Source organism: Triticum urartu, chromosome 6 (genome assembly GCF_003073215.2).
Source record: "Triticum urartu cultivar G1812 chromosome 6, Tu2.1, whole genome shotgun sequence".
In the NCBI taxonomy this organism is placed as follows: domain Eukaryota; kingdom Viridiplantae; phylum Streptophyta; class Magnoliopsida; order Poales; family Poaceae; genus Triticum; species Triticum urartu.
In genome coordinates, this window is record NC_053027.1 from 62591525 (window position 1) to 62597469 (window position 5945).

Here is a 5945-nt window from a genome sequence, read left to right on the forward strand (position 1 = left end):
GGATGTACAAGCATGACAGAAAACGTGACCTACTGTGACAAACACGTATCATCACGGAAGTGTGTTTTTTTATAGTGAGTAATGTTTAATTTTATCATGCTCTAGTAAAAAATGAAAATTCAAATACTACAGCAAAAGTTTTTGTTTTTTCTGTTGCACACACCAAACAAGCAATTTAAACATCCTAAAACCAAAACTTGGCACATTATTTTTATAACACAATGGATATATACAAGGGGATAAATATTTTTGAGAAACTACCATGAAAAATTCTACATTCTTTCCATGATCATGAACGCAAGTGTTCAAGGTCGACCCTCACTTCTCCAATGCACAACCTTCCAATCACTTCTCTTTTTGAAAAAGTTTTTAGGCATAAGAGGCAAATATTTTTTTGTATTTTGCATTCTTTTAAAAAAATTATTTGTTTCACCCACAACTAAAGAAAACAAAAAGCAAAATGGAAAACAAAAGGGAAAACAAAATTTACTTAGTGAAGAAAGCAAACAAGCACACACGAGAATATTAACCCCACGTTATTGCTCCCTGGCAACGGCGCCAGAAAAGAGCTTGATAATCCCCAACTGCAAGGAATCATTGTAGCAATTTCCAAAGGTGGAAGTGATAAGTATGGAGTGTCGAACCCACAAAGAGCTAAAGGTAAGATCAATATTCTCTCAAGTCCTGTCTGCCACTGATACGACTCTACGTACACCGAACGTTTGCTTCCATCTAGAAACGAGAAATAAAACTACGTTGTGGGTATGAAGAGGATAGCTTTGCATGATATCGGAGAGCTAAAATATAAAAATAGGTGTTGTTAATATAAATTTAGAATATATTACTATATATTATAAATAGCGAGTGTGGAATAATGATGGATCGGTGTGCGGAATTATCCTATGCAGTTGTTAACAAGATCGGTAGTCGTTATTGCAATTTTATATGAGGGAGAGGCATAAGCTAACATACTTTCTCTTCTTGGATCATATGCACTTATGATCGGAACTCTAGCAAGCATCCGCAACTACTAAAGATCATTAAGGTAAAACCCACCATAGCATTAAAGTATCAAGTCCTATTTATCCCATAGGCAACAACCCCCTTACTCGGGTTTATGCTTTTGTCACTCAAGCAACCCACTATAAGTGAATCATGAACGTATTGCAACACCCTATAGCAGGAACCCTTCACGTGTGCGCGACACGGAATGCACCAGTCAAACCAATCTAGATCATCAATCAACCCAAAGGACAAAGAAATCTACTCAAAACATCATAGGAGGACAACACATCATTGGATCATAATGTGGCATAAAGCACCATGTTCAAGTAGGGGATTACAGCGGGTTGCGGGAGAGTGGGCCACCGAAAAGAGATGAGGAACGTGATGAATATGGTGATGTTGATGAAGACGATCACCACGGCGATGGTTCCCCCCGTGGCACTCCGGCGCCACCGAGAGAGGGGTGAGAGGGTCTCCCTCTTGTGCTTCCTCCTTCATGGCCTCTCTCTAGATGAGGAGAGGTTCTCCCTCTGGTTCTTGGCCTCCATGGTGATGATGGCCCCCTCCGGGATCCTCCTCCATGGCCTCCGGTGATGATTGCCCCCTCCGGCAGGTTGTGCCAAAGAGCGCCTAGATTGATTTTTCGTGGCTACAAAGGCTTGCGGCGTTGGAACTCCCGATCTAGGTTTATTTCTGGGGTTTTTGGTATTATAGGAATTTTTGGCGTCGGTCTCACGTCAAGGGGGTCCACGAGGCAGCGACAAGGTAGGAGCACCCTCCCGGGGTAGGGCGCGCCCCCTACCTTGTCATCGCCTCAGGACTCTTCTGGTCCAACTCTTGTGCTTCGGGGTTCTCTTTTGGTCCATAAAAAAACACCGTAAATTTTTAGCCCATTCCGAGAATTTTTATTTCTGCACAAAATCGACACCACGGTAGTTCTGCTGAAAACACGTCAGTCTGGGTTAGTTCTAACCAAATCATGCCAAAACCATATAAAATTATTGTAAACATGGGATGAATACTTCATAAATTATAGATAGGCCGGAGATGTATCAGCGCACTGAGCCGGCTGCTGCTGCTGACGGCGGCCCCTGCCGCCCTGCCGGTTGCGCCGGCCCCACCACCTTGCGACTGCTGGGGAGGCATGCGTGGGGGTACGCGTGGTGTGGGTGGCAGCAGGTAGTACCTGATGGGCACGGGTGGGCAAGGCACGGCCGATGGGGCGGGGCCGCCGCGGGTGGTGCCGGCGGCGAGGGCGGTGTGCTGGACCCGCTGCTTCACCTTTGTCATCCGGCGCTCCTCAAGCTTGAGGTACATGACGATGCACTGGAAGGTGGGCTGCGGCCACAGGGTGAGGTTGGAACGCCGCGTTGACAAAGCCCTTGTTGAGCCCGGCGGTGAGGGTGGTAAGCATGAGGTCGTAGGAGACCTTGGAGCCGATGTCGTGAAGCTCATCGGTGAGCATCTTGAGCCTCATGAAGTACTCATCGATGGTTGAGTTGTCCCGGTGACAGCAGAAGAACTCCTGCTGCAAGAAAACAATGCACTGAAGTTTGTTATCGGTGAAGAGCGCATTGATCTTGGTCCGCATGGCGCAGACATCGTTGTCCTCGGCGACAGCCGTGTGAAAGATTTCCTTCGAGACGGTTTGATAGAACCATCGGATGAGCATGGCCTAAATGACAGACCACTTCGGATTGCCCTTCATGTAGTCACCATCCATGGAGCCGTCGATATGCTCAGTGAGATAGTACTCGCGGAAGACGAGGTTGAAGTAGGTCTTCCACGTATATTACAACGTGTTGGAGCTGTCAAGGCGGATGGGGACCTGGGCCTCATTGTTGAGGTCACGGATGGCGGCGGCGGAGGGCTCGGGCCCAGCGAAGGGGTTCAATGAGCGAGTAGTGGAGGAACCGGGGGAGTCCATGGCGCGGCGTAGAAGTGGGAGGTAGGCAGCAATGGCGGGGAGGATCGCGGGTGCGGGTGGGCAAAGGCGTCGGGAAAGGATGGCGGCGGCAGCGAGAGAGTAGCGGCAGCAGGGAGGAGTGCGGCGCGACGTAGAAGATCGTGGCGGCGGCGGTTGTAGATGGTGCGGCGGGGCGGGGCGGAAGCGGCAGCAGCACGGGGCGGCGGCAGCGGGGAAAGGGGAGACGTGGCGCGGCGGCGGTGGCGCGCATAGGGAGGCGCGGCGGCGGGGAAAGGGGGAGACAGGGCGGCGGCGGCGCGCAGGGAGGCGTGGTGGCGGCGGCAGCAGTGGCGGGAAAAGGGGGAGATGCGGCGGCGGCGGCGCGCGCAACGAGGCACGGCAGCGGCGGCTAACCCTAGGTCAGGATGGTTAGGAATGATACCATGTAGAAGGATAGTTTGGCAATACAATAGTTGTTGTATTGATGGGGTGCCGTTGCACGTATATATAAGTACAGGTGTCGGTGTCAAAACCGGCGGATCTCGGGTAGGGGGTCCCAAACTGTGCGTCTAAGGCAGATGGTAACAGGAGGCAGGGGTCACGATGTTTACCCAGGTTCGGGCCCTCTCGATGGAGGTAATACCCTACATCCTGCTTGATTGATCTTGATGATATGAGTATTACAAGAGTTGATCTACCACGAGATCAAAGAGGCTAAACCCTAGAAGCTAGCCTATGGTATGATTGTATGTTGTCCTACGGACTAAACCCTCCGGTTTATATAGACACCGGAGGGGGCTAGGGTTACACAAAGTCAGTTACAAGGGAGATCTACATATCCATATTGCCAAGCTTGCCTTCCATGCCAAGGAGAGTCCCATCCGGACACGGGACGAAGTCTTCAATCTTGTATCTTCATAGTCCAACAGTCCGGCCAAAGGATATAGTCTGGCTGTCCGGAGACCCCCTAATCCAGGACTCCCTCAGTAGCCCCTGAACCAGGCTTCAACGACAATGAGTCCGGCGCGCAGATTTGTCTTCGGCATTGCAAGGCGGGTTCCTCCTCCAAATACTCCACAGAAGATTTTGAACACAAGGATAGTGTCCGGCTCTGCAAAAAAAGTTCCACATACCACCGTAGAGAGAATAATATTTCCACAAATCTAATCTGCTGACACATTTGGCAGCATGACATCACACCACGGCCCGATCATTATTCAAACCGCTTTTCTCAACCAGCACTGCACATATCACAAGGCAGTTTTTTTGACATGTCTTGTCGAAGCAGAGATCGTGTCCCCCTTATTACGGGATTCTTATCAATACGGACGTGGGTAACCCAATCATGCCTGTTGGTATGACTCCTTGATTTTAGGAAAGTCCCAAACGGCCACGAGGAGGACGCTTGATATTCACTCTCTTTATAAAGAGGCCAAGGCCCGTCCTTTTTTCCCTCTCGTACTCAATTGAATCCTTCCCCCGCCTGAAGTTCCAACACCCAAGGCTCAGGTCAGGCGCTTCGGACCTTCAACCATGTCCGGATCCAACCTTCAAGGTCGGTGGATGCCTTCCTCTGTCATAGAGGAAGACATCAAGAAGCTAAGAGAGGCCAGGTATCTGACCGCCGAAATATCGCACAGGCTGCCTACCCGAGGGCAGGTCATCCCCACTCCTAAACCCAATGAGAGTGTTGTGTTCATCTCTCACTTCCTCCTCATGTGGGAATTCAACCCGGAAGGACCGCGAACTATTCAGCACTTCCTCGGCATGACGCTCGAAGAGATGTACAAATTGTTCTTCGGACCACAAATAAAGTGTCCGGACACCACTGAAGATGCAGGTCTGAGATGTAATCGCCCAGATACCCAAGTAAGTAATCCCGTGGCCGAACATGTTGTCTTTTTATTTATCACAACATCATTCTGAAAAAGTCGCTCTTTGACCAGGACTGGGTAACAAAGGGGAAGATGATCAGGTGTTCAGCCCCCCTTCCCAAAGGCTTGGCCAATCCAGTACTAGCCAGAATGCTCGAGTCGGCGCCTTATCAGGTGCCCTCAGGGGAAGATAAAGGGGGGAATAAAGAGGCTGAAAGCAGGCCTCCCTCATCATTCATCCAAACCGGGGGAATAAGTGCCTCCGCGAAGGAGGATAACCAGGGAGAGGAATCTGAAATTCCCTCTCCCCAAGGAAGGAAGAGGACCACCTCTGAAGACTCGGAAACAAAGGTTTCCAAACGGGGGAAGAAATCTTTGCCAGAGGGTCCTACCTCGGAGGGTACTCTTGCCGCACAGTGCCCACAAGGGGGTCAGCCCTCTACCGAGCTGTAAGTAAACAAAAAGTACTTTAATAGCAAAAATATCCTGCATTAGTTCTGAAGATAATAACCGAAGCATATATCTTGTAGTTCGGATCATAGCCCTTCTTGACAGAGTTCGTCTTCGGGGGATCTTCTTCCGGAGATGATGGAGAGCGAAACACCTCCCCATGCCACCCCGCCTCATGAGGCGGGCGACCCTAAAGTGTCGTCATGGAGGGTTTCTCCTGATCTGCCAAGGCCAGAGGGTAATCCTTCGGCCACCCGAAGTCCTCAGTATTCGGCTCCTAAAGAGATCAACAGAAAGAGTCCAGAACTGTCGGTGTGCGATCGGACACACTGAAGGATCTTCTGGAGCAAGCGGCCATCTCAGAAGCACATCGTACGCTAATGGGTATGGTGATTGAGAGGATTTCATCCGCCGAAAGCGGGTTGCATGAAGCTTTTATGAGTCTGCTGAAAGGCTTTGAGGTATGTGGAATAGTGTATGTTTTTGACAGTACCGCACACGTTAGGTGTGCCCTATGCAGAGAGTAGCCCCTGAGACTCTGGTTGCCGTTGAGAACGGCGGCGAACAGAGGATCATAGTCCCAGGTTATAATCAGGCTGCCTTTATGTGCAGATGGCTGAAGGTCCGGAGGCTAGCCGGACTGGTGAGTTTGCCAAGCTGAAGCGGGAACTTGATGCGGCAGATGTCGACATCGTGCTTGTCAACAAGCG